The following is a 15,723-nucleotide window of genomic DNA, read 5'->3' on the forward strand; positions in this document are numbered from 1 at the left end:
ATGTTTCTGTTAACCAAGCTGTTAGGGTGCCTTCTGTAAGGGACAGGTCTCCTTCTGTCCATTCTCATCATACTTCTGTTTCTAGACATGTCCCTCCCACCCACCCTGATGACAGATTGTTAGAAAGGGAGCTCAATAGATTGAGAGTGGAACAAACCAGACTGAAGCTCAAGAAGCAACAGCTGGATTTGGATAGACAGTCTTTAGAAGTAGAGAAGAAAAGACAGAAATTGGGTTTAGAAACCCATGGTGGCAGCAGCAGTATTCCCAATAGTCATCCTGCAAAAGAGCATGATTCTAGGAATCTGCACAAGATAGTTCCCCCTTATAAGGAGGGGGATGACATTAACAAGTGGTTTGCTGCACTTGAGAGGGCCTGTGTTGTACAGGATGTCCCTCAAAGGTAGTGGGCTGCTATCCTATGGCTATCATTTAGTGGAAAAGGTAGGGATAGGCTCCTTACTGTGAAAGAAAGTGAAGCCAATGATTTCAAAATTCTTAAGAATGCACTCCTTGATGGTTATGGCTTAACCACTGAACAATACAGGATAAAGTTCAGAGAGACCAAAAAGGAGTCTTCACAAGACTGGGTTGATTTCATTGACCATTCAGTGAAGGCCTTGGAGGGGTGGTTACATGGCAGTAAAGTTACTGATTATGACAGCCTGTATAACTTGATCCTGAGAGAGCATATTCTTAATAATTGTGTGTCTGATTTGTTGCACCAGTACTTGGTGGACTCTGGTCTGACCTCTCCCCAAGAATTGGGAAAGAAGGCAGACAAATGGGTCAGAACAAGGGTGAACAGAAAAGTTCATACAGGGGGTGACAAAGATGGCAACAAGAAGAAGGATGGTAAGTCTTCTGACAAGGGTGGGGACAAATCTAAAAATGAGTCTTCATCAGGCCCACAAAAACACTCTGGTGGGGGTGGTGGGTCCAAATCCTCCTTTAATCAGAACAAGGAAAAGAAACCATGGTGCTATTTATGTAAAATAAAAGGCCATTGGACAACAGATCCCAGTTGTCCAAAGAAAGGCACCACAGCTCCTACCACTACAACCCCTACTGCTACACCTAGTGTCCCTACTAATAGCAGTGGTGGTGGGAGCAAACCTACTAATAGCCAATCCAAGGGAGTAGCTGGGCTCACTATTGGTAACTTAGTCGGGGTTGGTCTTGTTAGGGAGACCACAGAGGCTGTGTTAGTCTCTGAGGGGGCTATTGATTTAGCCACCTTAGTTGCTTGTCCCCTTAATATGGATAAGTACAAGCAGCTACCCCTAATAAATGGTGTTGAGGTTCAGGCCTACAGGTACACAGGTGCCAGTGTCACAATGGTGATAGAGAAACTGGTCCACCCTGAACAACACCTACTTGGTCACCAGTACCAAGTAACCGATGCTCACAACAACACACTTAGCCACCCCATGGCTGTTGTAAATCTCAACTGGGGGGGGGGTTACTGGTCCAAAGAAAGTTGTGGTAGCCTCAGATTTACCTGTAGACTGTCTACTAGGAAATGATTTGGAGACATCAGCTTGGTCAGATGTGGAGTTGGAGGCCCATGCAGCAATGCTGGGCATCCCAGGGTATATTTTTGCTTTAACCAGGGCTCAGGCCAAAAAGCAAAAAGGACAGGGAAACTTGCATCCTGGAACAATGGACCAAGTGCTCCCTAAAGCTAAGGCTAGTAGAAGTAAAGCACCTCCTACTATCCCTCCCTCTACAGTGGATTCTAATTCTGAGGAAGAAGAATTTCTACCCTGTGCAGAACCTACACCAGAGGAGCTGGAAGCAGACACTGCTGAGCTTTTGGGTGAAGGGGGGCCTGCCAGGGAGGAGCTGAGTGTGGCACAGCAAACCTGTCCCACACTAGAGGGTCTAAGACAGCAAGCTGTCAAACAGGCTAATGGGGATGTCAGTGACTCTCACAGAGTTTACTGGGAGGACAATCTCTTGTACACTGAAGCAAGGGATCCTAAACCTGGAACTGCTAGGAGGTTAGTGATTCCTCAGGAGTACAGAAAGTTCCTCCTAACTCTAGCCCACGACATTCGCCTAGCTGGACATTTGGGACAAATGAAAACTTCGGACAGACTTGTTCCCTTGTTTCACTGGCCTAGAATGTCTGAGGACACAAAGGAAATTTTGTAAGTCCTGTGAAACCTGTCAAGCCAGTGGCAAGACAGGTGGCACTCCAAAGGCACCCCTTATTCCACTGCCTGTGGTTGGGGTTCCCTTTGAAAGGGTAGGGGTTGACATAGTTGGCCCCCTTGACCCTCCTACTGCTTCAGGCAATAGGTTTATCTTGGTGGTAGTGGACCATGCCACAAGATATCCTGAAGCAATTCCTCTAAGGACCACTACAGCACCTGCAGTGGCAAAGGCCCCCCTGGGAATATTTTCCAGGGTGGGCTTCCCAAAAGAGGTGGTATCAGACAGGGGAAGCAATTTCATGTCTGCTTCCTTAAAGGCCATGTGGAAGGAGTGTGGTGTGACTTACAAGTTCACTACACCCGATCATCCACAAACAAATGGACTGGTGGAGAGATTTAACAAAACTCTCAAAGGCATGATTATGGGACTCCATGAAAAACTCCGCCGGAGATGGGAAATCCTTTTACCATGCCTCCTTTTTGCCTACAGGGAGGTACCCCAGAAAGGAGTGGGCTTCAGCCCCTTTGAACTCCTTTTTGGACACCCTGTTAGGGGTCCACTAACACTTGTCAAGGAGGGTTGGGAACAACCTTTAAAAGCTCCAAAGCAAGATATTGTGGATTATGTGCTTGGCCTTAGATCAAGGATGGCTGAGTTCATGAAAAAGGCCAGTAAAAACCTTCAGGCCAGCCAAGAGCTCCAAAAGCAATGGCATGACCAGAAGGCTGTTTTGGTTCAGTACAAACCAGGGCAGAAAGTGTGGGTCTTGGAGCCTGTGGCCCCAAGAGCACTCCAAGATAAATGGAGTGGACCCCACACTATTGTTGAGAAAAAGGGTGAAGTCACCTACTTAGTTGACTTAGGCACTGCCAGGAGTCCACTTAGGGTGCTCCATGCCAATCGCCTGAAACCCTACTATGACAGGGCTGATCTCACCCTGCTCATGGCAACTGATGAGGGACAGGAAGAAGACAGTGATCCCCTACCTGATCTCTTCTCTTCCACAGAACAAGATGCTCTAGTGGAAGGTGTAGTTTTGGCTGATTGTCTTACTGCTGAGCAGAAAGACCATTGCATAAATCTCCTGGGTCAGTTTTCTGAACTCTTCTCTACTGTGCCAGGTACCACTTCTTGGTGTGAGCACACTATAGATACTGGAGACAGCTTGCCTGTCAAAAGTAAGATCTATAGGCAGCCTGACCATGTCAGAGACTGCTTAAAGCAAGAGGTGCAGAAAATGTTAGAACTAGGAGTGGTTGAGCACTCAGAAAGTCCATGGGCTTCTCCTGTGGTACTTGTACCAAAACCTCATTCCAAGGATGGAAAGAAGGAAATGCGGTTTTGTGTAGACTACAGAGGTCTCAACCAGGTAACCAAAACTGATGCTCACCCTATACCCAGGGCAGATGAGCTCATAGATACACTGGCATCTGCCAAGTATCTAAGCACTTTTGATTTGACTGCAGGGTATTGGCAGATCAAATTATCAGAAGATGCTAAACCTAAAACTGCATTTTCAACCATTGGAGGCCATTACCAATTCACAGTAATGCCTTTTGGATTGAAAAATGCACCTGCCACTTTTCAGAGGTTGGTGAACACAGTCCTGCAAGGGCTGGAAGCTTTTAGTGCAGCATATCTGGACGATATAGCTGTCTTTACCTCCAGTTGGGATGATCACCTGGTCCACCTATGGAAAGTTTTAGAGGCCCTGCAAAAGGCAGGCCTCACTATCAAGGCTTCAAAGTGCCAGATAGGGCAGGGGAAGGTGGTTTATCTGGGACACCTTGTTGGTGGGGAACAGATTGCACCACTTCAGGGGAAAATCCAAACTATTATAGATTGGGTTCCCCCTACTACTCAGACTCAGGTGAGAGCCTTCCTAGGCCTCACTGGGTATTACAGGAGGTTCATTAAGAACTATGGCTCCATTGCAGCCCCTCTTAATGACCTCACATCCAAGAAAATGCCTAAAAAGGTATTATGGACAGCAAACTGTCAGAAAGCTTTTGAGGAGCTGAAGCAGGCCATGTGCTCTGCACCTCTCCTGAAAAGCCCTTCTTACTCTAAAAAATTCTATGTCCAAACTGATGCATCTGAATTAGGAGTGGGGCAGTCCTATCACAACTTAATTCTGAGGGCCAGGATCAACCTGTTGCTTTTATTAGTAGGAGGTTGACCCCTAGAGAAAAGCGTTGGTCTGCCATAGAGAGGGAGGCCTTTGCTGTGGCCTGGGCACTGAAGAAGTTGAGGCCATACCTGTTTGGCACTCACTTCATTGTTCAGACAGACCACACACCTCTACTTTGGCTAAAACAAATGAAAGGTGAAAATCCTAAATTATTGAGGTGGTCCATATCCCTACAGGGAATGGACTATACAGTGGAACATAGACCTGGGAGTAGCCACTCCAATGCAGATGGACTCTCCAGATATTTCCACTTAGACAATAAAGACTCATCAGGTCATGGCTAGTCTTATTGTCCTTCGTTTGGGGGGGGTTGTGTAGAAAAGTACCATCTTGCCTGGCATGTTACCCCCATTTTTCACTGTATATATGTTGTTTTAGTTGTATGTGTCACTGGGACCCTGCCAGCCAGGGCCCCAGTGCTCATAAGTGTGCCTGAATGTGTTACCTGTGTTATGACTAACTGTCTCACTGAGGCTCTGCTAACCAGAACCTCAGTGGTTATGCTCTCTCATTTCTTTCAAATTGTCACTAACAGGCTAGTGACCAATTTTACCAATTTACATTGGCTTACTGGAACACCCTTATAATTCCCTAGTATATGGTACTGAGGTACCCAGGGTATTGGGGTTCCAGGAGATCCCTATGGGCTGCAGCATTTCTTTTGCCACCCATAGGGAGCTCTGACAATTCTTACACAGGCCTGCCACTGCAGCCTGAGTGAAATAACGTCCACGTTATTTCACAGCCATTTTACACTGCACTTAAGTAACTTATAAGTCACCTATATGTCTAACCTTTACCTGGTAAAGGTTAGGTGCAAAGTTACTTAGTGTGAGGGCACCCTGGCACTAGCCAAGGTGCCCCCACATTGTTCAGGGCCAATTCCCCGGACTTTGTGAGTGCGGGGACACCATTACACGCGTGCACTACATATAGGTCACTACCTATATGTAGCTTCACAATGGTAACTCCGAATATGGCCATGTAACATGTCTATGATCATGGAATTGCCCCCTCTATGCCATCCTGGCATAGTTGGCACAATCCCATTATCCCAGTGGTCTGTAGCACAGCCCCTGGTACTGCCAAACTGCCTATCCCGGGGTGTCACTGCAGCTGCTGCTGCTGCTGCCAACCCCTCAGACAGATTTCTGCCCTCCTGGGGTCCAGCCAGGCTTGGCCCAGGATGGCAGAACAAAGGACTTCCTCTGAGAGAGGGTGTTACACCCTCTCCCTTTGGAAAATGGTGTGAAGGCAGGGGAGGAGTAGCCTCCCACAGCCTCTGGAAATGCTTTCATGGGCACACATGGTGCCCATTTCTGCATAAGCCAGTCTACACCGGTTCAGGACCCCCTAGCCCTGCTCTGGCGCGAAACTGGACAAAGGAAAGGGGAGTGACCACTCCCCTGACCTGCACCTCCCCTGGGAGGTGTCCAGAGCTCCTCCAGTGTGCTCCAGACCTCTGCCATCTTGGAAACAGAGGTGCTGCTGGCACACTGGACTGCTCTGAGTGGCCAGTTCCACCAGGTGACGTCAGAGACTCCTTCTGATAGGCTCCTTCAGGTGTTGCTAGCCTATCCTCTCTCCTAGGTAGCCAAACCCTCTTTTCTGGCTATTTAGGGTTTCTGTCTCTGGGGATTCCTTAGATAACGAATGCAAGAGCTCATCCGAGTTCCTCTGCATCTCTCTCTTCACCTTCTGCCAAGGAATCGACTGCTGACCGCGCTGGAAGCCTGCAAAACTGCAACAAAGTAGCAAAGACGACTACTGCAACTCTGTAACGCTGATCCTGCCGCCTTCTCGACTGTTTTCCTGGTGGTGCATGCTGTGGGGGTAGTCTGCCTCCTCTCTGCACTAGAAGCTCTGAAGAAATCTCCCGTGGGTCGACGAAATCGTCCCCCTGCAACCGCAGGCACCAAAGAACTGCATCACCAGTACCCTGGGTCTCCTCTCAGCACGACGAGCGAGGTCCCTTGAATCCAGCAACTCTGTCCAAGTGACTCCCACAGTCCAGTGACTTTTCAGTCCAAGTTTGGTGGAGGTAAGTCCTTGCCTCCTCACGCCAGACTGCATTGCTGGGAACCGCGACTTTTGCAGCTACTCCGGCCTCCGTGCACTTCCGGCGGAAAGCCTTTGTGCACAGTCCAGCCTGGGTCCACGGCACTCTAACCTGCATTGCACGACCTCCTAAGTTGTCCTCCGGCGACGTGGGACTCCTTTGTGCGACTTCGGGTGAGCACCGTTTCACGCATCTTCGTAGTGCCTGTTTCGGGCACTTCTGCGGGTGCTGCCTGCTGCTGAGAGGGCTCCTTGTCTTGCTCGACTCCCCCTCTATCCCCAGACGCAATTGGCGACATCCTGGTCCCTCCTGGGCCACAGCAGAATCCAAAAACCCCAACCGCACGATTTGCAGCTAGCAAGGCTTGTTGGCGGTCTTTCTTCAGGAAAACACTTCTGCACGACTCTCCACGGCGTGGGGGATCCATCCTCCAAAGGGGAAGTCTCTAGCCCTTGTCGTTCCTGCAGAACCTTCAGCTTCTACTGTCCAGTAGCAGCTTCTTTGCACCCACAGCTGGCATTTCCTGGGCATCTGCCCATCTCAGACTTGCTTGTGACTTTTGGACTTGGTCCCCTTGTTCCACAGGTACCCTCGACTGGAAATCCATCGTTGTTGCATTGCTGGTTTGTGTCTTTCCTGCAGAATTCCCCTATCACGACTTCTATGTCCTTTGGGGAACTTTAGTGCACTTTGCACTCACTTTTCAGGGTCTTGGGGGGGGGGGTCTATTTTTCTAACCCTTACTATTTTCTAATAGTCCCAGCGACCCTCTACAAGGTCACATAGGTTTGGGGTCCATTCGTGGTTCGCATTCCACTTTTGGAGTATATGGTTTGTGTTGCCCCTATCCCTATGTGTCCCCATTGCATCCTATTGTAACTATACATTGTTTGCACTGTTTTCTAATACTATTACTGCATATTTTGGTATTGTGTACATATATCTTGTGTATATTTGCTATCCTCATACTGAGGGTACACTCGGAGATACTTTGGCATATTGTCATAAAAATAAAGTACCTTTATTTTTAGTATATCTGTGTATTGTGTTGTCTTATGATATTGTGCATATGACACTTGTGGTACTGTAGGAGCTTCCATTATCTATCAGCCTATGCTGCTAGACACCCTATACACTAATAAGGGATAACTGGGCCTGGTGCAAGGTGCAAGTACCCCTTGGTACTCACTACAAGCCAGTCCAGCCTCCTACAGTATTTGATGCAATTTCGATAGAAAGTGTACTGGGTTCCTGCAGTCGGTCCCCAGTGCCAGATCGCTTTCCCTAAAACTGTACAATTGTTCACAATTGGCAATACCTTTGGTATCCCTGTATGTCCCTAATTGTACCCCTGGTACCTACGGCATGGGTACAAGAGTGGGTCCTCGAGGACTGCAGCATGTATTATACCAACCTCACAGACCCTTCACCTAGCACAGGTAGACTGCCTTTGCAGGCTGAGTGTCTTGGTGCAGCTAAAAGGGAAAACACGACATTTGCACATAGCCGGTGTGCCATGTCCCCTAACACTGCATATACTATATGTAAGTCACTCTCTACAGCAGGCCCTACAGTCCTAAGACAGGGTGCATTATATTACATGTGTAGACATACCTGCAAGAGCATCTATGTCTTTGTCAATTCTTAGACATATTAAGTGGCCAGGGAAGCCATTTTAAGCACATGTGCTGGACACTGGTCAATACGAGTTTCACAGCTACATGATGGCTTCACTGAAAATAGAGATTCCAGTGATGGATTTATTAATACATGCATCCAGAGGGCACCTTAGAGGTGCCCCCTGAAAAACCTACCAACTACCTGTGTTCGGGCTGACTGGTCTTAACCAGCCTGCACCAACAGACAAGTTACTGACCCCCTAATCCCCCCACAGCCCCCCTCCCCCCTCCCTCCCAGTGGAGAGAGCACCTCTGCTCTCGGGCAGTCAGGAAAAAAGCCTGCTCTGGCAGGGGTGGTACACACTCCTCCCAACAGGATGACCTGTGAATTAGCATTCCAAGGCAAGGGGCTTCAAAGAGGCCTTGGAATGCAAATCTGGCTTCCCTCTGGGGTGAGGGATGCCCACCCCACTGACCCAGGGCCCATTTAGTGCCTGGACAGGTGGGAAAATTAGTAGTCAGAGAGACATGTACACCTTCAAGCCAGTTCCACCCCTAGGCTACCTGATGTGGATACGAAATTTGAAAGTCTGCCATCTTGATGATGACGAAACTCTGGGACAGGATTATGTCCACTTCCCACAGGAAGTGGTCAAATAGAGGGTGAGGTGACCCGAGGGATAAGTAGCCCACTGGCTACTACCCTACACTCCCCTAACATCCCTAAATTCAGTCTTTAAGGGAGGCTCTGGCACCAAGATCCTCCCGACGTTAAAGAAGGAAGACACTAAGAAAGACATAAAAGCAAGAACTGAAGACCAGTGATTGACTCAGCACCAAAACTGTCAGCTAACTTTGACCACTGCAACAAAGACGCCTCTTCCCGTAGCTGCTTGTGCCTCCAAAAGCTTGAGAGGACTGCCAGTCTTCACCCTAGAACCAGGAACTCCCAAGGAGTAGAGGAGCCGCTCCCCTGCATCTTGCAGGCACCTTAGAAGAACTGCGAGGACTCTGGACTGTCAAAGCCAGACATCGTAAAGCACCACTGCACTCATGCTTCCTCGCCAGAGTTAAAGTGGGCCAACAGTGCCATTGTGGTCCCCAGACCCACCAGAGACAAATCCCACCTTGGTATCACCAGCTGTGGACTTCCTGACAATGCCTGCAGCCTCTGTGCATCCCACCCCCCAAATACTGCTAGTGACCCGCAGACAAGGACCCGACTCCTCAGAACACTTCTGCAACCAGCCACACGGACTGAGGAGAAGAGGACCAAAGGTGTCCCCACGTCCCCCAACTCCTGAGCCCACTTGTTAGTTCAGCCAGACTGGGCCCCCAGTCCATGCCGTAGCCTCTTTCTGCAGACCCCTCTCTACAGCGACTGCCTCTGGTGACAGAAACCGGACGTCTAACAAAGCCTCTGCACCCAGCCGCCCCGAACCCAAGGGGAGAAGAGGACCAACAGTGTCAGCACTGCAAGTTCTCAACCCCCTTGTTAGTTCACCTGGACTGGCGGCCTAGTCCCTACCTGCAGCACCTTCCTAACTGGGTGGGATCGGTCGAACACGGCCATCCGGTGCTTAACTGCACCCAGCCACGGCTGTGCCGCACAAGGTGACCTGCTGGTGTGGCTTCAGAAAATTGCACTTCAAAAAATGGACTGGCTCCTGTCTGCTGGTCTTCAAGACATATCTGCACATTCCAATTTGGCACCAATGCCAACCATCCTCCTCGTTCTTATCTAGGATACATTTTGAAGTATTCACTTTGGCCACTGCTGAGACTGACATAATGTAATGGTGTGCGAAGTTACGACTGATTCCCTCTGAACGTAGCAAAGGTTTTTCAAAGCTTGTATCCTACTTCACCTTGCCTTCATAAAGGAGAATTCTTGCAGGAGAAAGTGGTTTTTGTGGGCAAATTCTTCACCAAAATCACTTTTTCAAGAAATGTTCACTCACACAAATTTTACAAGTATGACACTAGTCAACTTTGCTAAAACGTGCAAGCACAATCTTAAATTCCCATACACTCTAACAATGATCTACCTACATCAAATGTGTCTCATTTTGCTTTCAGCTGGTGTAGAACCTTCATTTCAGCAGTTCCTTTCGAGGACATAGATTTTATACTCTCTTGGTGTATTGGTTGGAAAACCACTCTCGAGTACACAGAAGACAGTTCGTTAAGAAAACAGTGAGTCACTTTTAGCCCTGCAGAAAATGTATTCTGAGTTTATTGGATCTAAGGAGTCAATGGCAGGGAAAGGCAGATTATTGTGCATTTTGGGTGTTTGTTCAGACTAATGTGCATCTGAGACTCCTGTTAGCTCATCATAACTTTGCGAACAGATTATTCAAGGCTTGTGTTGAACATAATATCTATCGCGATTAAAACACGGTCTTTCACAATGACTGTGGTATTAGACCTTTCTCTCTCCCAAAAACACTAATGAAAATGTCACTTACCCAGTGTACATCTGTTCGTGGCATTAGTCGCTGCAGATTCACATGTTTAGCACAGTCCGCTGCCTGGTGTTGGGCTCGGAGTATTACAAGTTGTTTTTCTTCGAAGAAGTCTTTTTTGGTCACGGGACCGAAGGACTCCTCCCTCTTCGGCTCCATTGCGCATGGGCGTCGACTCCATCTTAGATTGTTTTCCCCGCAGAGGGTGAGGATGGAGTTGTTTGCTATAAATAGTGCCCATGCAATGGAGTGAATACGTATGTACATAAAAAGTTTATAATAATTATTAACAAATGTACAAATGTTTAAGATTTAAGATCTACTTCTAAACGGCTACAGGCTTCCCGGGGAGGCGGGAGGGCACATGTGAATCTGCAGCGACTAATGCCACGAACAGATGTACACTGGGTAAGTGACATTTTCAGTTCGATGGCATATGTTGCTGCAGATACACATGTTTAGCATAGACTATAAAGCAGTTACCTCCCCTAAAAGCGGTGGTTTAGCCTGTAGGAGTTGAAGTAGTTTGGAATAATGTTCTTAGTACAGCTTGGCCCACTGTAGCTTGTTGTGCATTTAGTACATCTACACAGTAGTGTTTAGTAAATGTATGAGGCGTAGACCAGGTTGCAGCCTTACATATTTCGCTCATAGGAATGTTTCCTAGAAAGGCCATTGTAGCACCTTTCTTTCTGGTTGAGTGTGCCTTTGGTGTAATAGGCAATTCTCTCTTGGCTTTAAGATAGCATGTTTGAATACATCTGACTATCCATCTAGCAATGCCTTGTTTAGAGATTGGATTTCCTATGTGTGGTTTTTGAAAAGCTATGAACAGTTGTTTTGTTTTCCTGATTAGCTTTGTTCTGTCAATGTAGTACATTAGTGCTCTTTTGATGTCTAATGTATGTAGTGCCCTTTCAGCCACGGAATCTGGTTGTGGGAAGAACACTGGCAATTCTACTGTTTGATTTAAATGGAATGGTGAGATTACTTTTGGTAGAAATTTTGGATTTGTTCTTAGAACTATTTTATTTTTGTGTATTTGAATAAATGGTTCTTGTATGGTAAATGCCTGTATTTCACTTACTCTTCTGAGGGATGTGATTGCAATGAGAAATGCGACTTTCCACGTTAGATATTGCATTTCACAGGAATGCATGGGTTCGAAAGGTGGACCCATGAGTCTTGTTAAGACGATGTTAAGGTTCCATGAAGGAACTGGTGGTGTTCTTGGTGGTATAATTCTTTTTAGCCCTTCCATGAATGCTTTAATAACTGGTATTCTAAATAGAGACGATGAATGAGTAGTTTGTAGGTAAGCAGATATTGCTGCGAGGTGTATTTTTATAGATGAAAAAGCGAGATTCGCTTTTTGCAAATGTAGTAAGTATCCCACTATGTCCTTCGTAGAGGCATGCAATGGTTGGATTTGATTGGTATGGCAGTAGCAAACAAATCTTTTCCACTTAGATGCATAGCAGTGTCTAGTGGAAGCTTTTCTAGCTTGTTTTATGACCTCCATACATTCTTGTGTGAGGTCTAAGTGTCCGAATTCTAGGATTTCAGGAGCCAAATTGCTAGATTCAATGATGCTGGGTTTGGATGCCTGATCTGTTGTTTGTGTTGTGTTAACAGATCTGGTCTGTTGGGTAGTTTGACATGCGGTACTAGTGAAAGGTCTAGTAGAGTTGTATACCAAGGTTGTCTTGCCCATGTGGGTGCTATCAGTATGAGTTTGAGTTGGTTTTGACTCAATTTGTTTACTAGATATGGAAGGAGAGGGAGAGGGGGAAAAGCGTATGCAAATATCCCTGACCAACTCATCCATAGAGCATTGCCTTGTGATTCGCGGTGTGGGTACCTGGATGCGAAGTTTTGGCATTTTGCGTTTTCTTTTGTTGCGAACAAATCTATCTGGGGTGTTCCCCAAATTTGAAGGTATTTGTTCAGAACTTGGGGGTGAATTTCCCATTCGTGGACTTGTTGGTGGTCTCGCGAAAGGTTGTCTGCTAGTTGGTTTTGGATCCCTGGAATAAATTGTGCTATTAGGCGAATGTGGTTGTGAATCGCCCACTGCCATATTTTTTGTGTTAGGAGACACAATTGTGTTGAGTGTGTTCCTCCTTGTTTGTTTAAATAATACATTGTTGTCATGTTGTCTGTTTTGACAAGAATGTATTTGTGTGTTATTATGGGTTGAAAGGCTTTTAACGCTAGAAATACTGCTAACAGTTCTAGGTAATTTATATGAAATTTTGTTTGGTGTACATCCCATTGTCCTTGAATGCTGTGGTGATTGAGGTGTGCTCCCCACCCTGTCATGGAAGCATCTGTTGTTATAACGTATTGAGGCACGGGGTCCTGAAATGTCCGCCCTTTGTTTAAATTGTTGCTGTTCCACCATAGAAGCGAGAGGTATGTTTGGCGGTTTACCAACACCAGATCTTGAAGTTGACCCTGTGCCTGTGACCATTGTGATGCTAGGCACTGTTGTAAGGGTCGCATGTGTAGTCTTGCGTTTGGGACAATGGCTATGCATGATGACATCATGCCTAGAAGTTTTAGCACAAATTTTGCTTGTATCTTTTGGTTTGGAAACATAGCACTTATTACCTTGTGGAATGCTTGCACTCTTTGTGGACTTGGAGTGGCAATTCCTTTTGATGTGTTGATGGTTGCCCCTAGATATTGTTGTGTCTGACACGGTTCGAGGTGTGACTTTGTATAGTTGATGGAGAAACCCAGTTTGTGAAGGGTTTGTATGACATATGTGGTGTCGTTTGTGCACTTTTTTTTTACTGTGTTGGTCTTGATTAGCCAATCGTCTAGGTAAGGAAACACATGTATCTGTTGTCTCCTGATATGTGCTGCTACTACTGCTAGACATTTTGTGAATACTCTTGGTGCAGTTGTTATTCCGAATGGCAACACCTTGAATTGGTAATGTATTCCTTTGAATACGAACCTTAGGTACTTTCTGTGAGAAGGGTGTATCGGTATATGAAAGTACGCATCTTTTAGGTCTAATGTGGTCATGTAATCTTGCTGTTTGAGCAGTGGAATGATGTCTTGTAGTGTGACCATGTGAAAGTGGTCCGATATGATGTAGGTATTTAGTGTCCTGAGATCTAATATTGGTCTTAATGTTTTGTCTTTTTTTGGAATTAGAAAGTACAGGGAGTAAACTCCTGTGTTTTTTTGTTGTACTGGTACTAACTCTATTGCATCCTTTTGCAGTAGTGCTTGTACTTCTAGTCCTAAAAGTTCTAAATGTTGTGGTGACATTTTGCGTGTTTTTGGAGGGATGTTTGGTGGGAATTTGTGGAATTCTATGCAATAGCCATGTTGGATTATTGCTAATACCCAATTGTCTGTTGTAATCTGCTGCCAAGATTGGTAGAATTGGCTTAGTCTTCCCCCCACTGGTGTTGAGTGAAGGGGTTGTGTGACTTGAAAGTCACTGTTTAGGAGGAGGTGTTTTTGGAGTCTGGAATCTTCCCCTACTCCTTGGGAATTGACCCCCTCTATATCCCCTGAAACCTCCCCTTTGGAATGAACCCTGATATGGTGTGGTTCTTGTTTGTTGGCTGGTGGTGTCTGTGGGTTGGCCACGAAACCCCCCTCTAAATGGAGTTTTTCTAAAAGAGCCTCTGCTCTGCGGGGAGTAGAGTGCGCCCATGGCTTTGGCCGTGTCTGTGTCCTTTTTAAGTTTTTCAATGGCTGTGTCCACTTCAGGGCCAAAAAGTTGTTTCTCGTTGAAGAGCATATTAAGGACAGCCTGCTGGATTTCAGGTTTGAAGCCTGAAGTGCGGAGCCAAGCGTGTCTCCTTATGGTGACAGCAGTGTTGACTGTTCTCGCTGCAGTATCGGCTGCGTCCAGTGAAGAGCGGATTTGATTGTTTGAGATTGTTTGTCCCTCTTCAACTATTTGCTGCGCCCTTTTTTGGTATTCCTGGGGAAGATGGTCTACGAGAAGTTGCATCTCATCCCAGTGTGCGCGGTCATATCTGGCCAGCAGCGCTTGAGAATTTGCGATGCGCCACTGGTTGGCTGCCTGTGATGCCACTCTTTTTCCTGCCGCATCAAATTTTCTGCTTTCTTTGTCCGGAGGTGGGGCGTCGCCAGATGTATGGGAATTTGCTCTCTTGCGAGCTGCCCCTACTACTACGGAGTCAGGTGGTAACTGCGAAGTAATAAACACTGGGTCTGTGGGTGGTGGTTTGTATTTCTTATCCACCCTTGGGGTGATGGCTCTTGATTTTACGGGCTCTTCAAAAATTTGTTTTGCGTGCCGTAACATCCCTGGTAGCATTGGGAGACATTGATATTGGCTATGTGTAGCCGAGAGGGTGTTAAATAAAAAATCATCCTCTATAGGATCGGAATGCAGTTGGACATTGTGGAATTCTGCAGCCCTAGCCACCAGTTGCGAGTATGAGGTACTGTCCTCTGGCGGTGACGGCTTTGTGGGGTATGAATCGGGATCATTGTCCGGCACTGGGGTGTCATATAGGTCCCAAGCGTCTTGATCCTGATTATCTTGACTTATGGTAGTTTGCGCTGGTGAGTGCATTTGTGGCGGTGTTTGTGCCGGCGATGCCTGTTGTGGTGGAGAGGGCAGAGGCGTGACTTTTTTAACCACTTTGGCTTGTGGTTGTGCGTCATCCTTAAGAAGTCCGATCCTTCTTTTCCTTATTATTGGGGGAAGGGTTGATATCTTCCCTGTGTCTTGCTGGATGTACAGTCTCTTTTGTGTGTAGTCTGATTCTACACTTTGGAGCTCTTGTCCAAATCTGTGCATTTGGCCACTTATTCCTTGTTCCTCTGTGTAGGATGAAGGTGTGGAACTTTTCGGCGCCGAGAGGGAATCTTTTTTCGGCTTCGGCACCGACAGAATTTTTTTGGATTTCGGCAGTGTGTCTCGGTGCCGAGGCTTTTCGGTGCCGGCATCTTGTTTTTGCCTCTCGGAGCCGCTATCTCGGCTCCGAGGTTGCTCCATGGCGGTCCCTCGACCGGAGTCGGGTGTCTTCGCTATGGGCGTGCCCTTTTTCGGCGCCTTCGACGGGTCGCCGGTCTTATGGGTCGAGCCATGGCCTGTTGGCAGTGGCGTCCCCTGGGCTTTTGTCTTCTCGATGGTTTTAATTTTCGACGTCTTACTCACTGTTTGTTGCTGTTGTTCGACGTCGGAGTCTCCGGATTCTGATTCCGGAACCGAGAAAGTTTCCTCTT

The 15,723-nt window shown here is 47.0% G+C and overlaps 1 protein-coding gene across 2 annotated transcripts in view; it reads right to left on the minus strand.

The window, feature by feature from the left end:
- GMPPA (GDP-mannose pyrophosphorylase A) overlaps positions 1-15,723 on the minus strand; it is a 113,089-nt gene that overhangs the window by 17,003 nt on the left and 80,363 nt on the right. The gene's annotated exons all lie outside the window — the stretch shown is intronic.

The sequence above is a fragment of the Pleurodeles waltl genome, chromosome 3_2 (genome assembly GCF_031143425.1).
Source record: "Pleurodeles waltl isolate 20211129_DDA chromosome 3_2, aPleWal1.hap1.20221129, whole genome shotgun sequence".
In the NCBI taxonomy this organism is placed as follows: Eukaryota; Metazoa; Chordata; class Amphibia; order Caudata; family Salamandridae; genus Pleurodeles; species Pleurodeles waltl.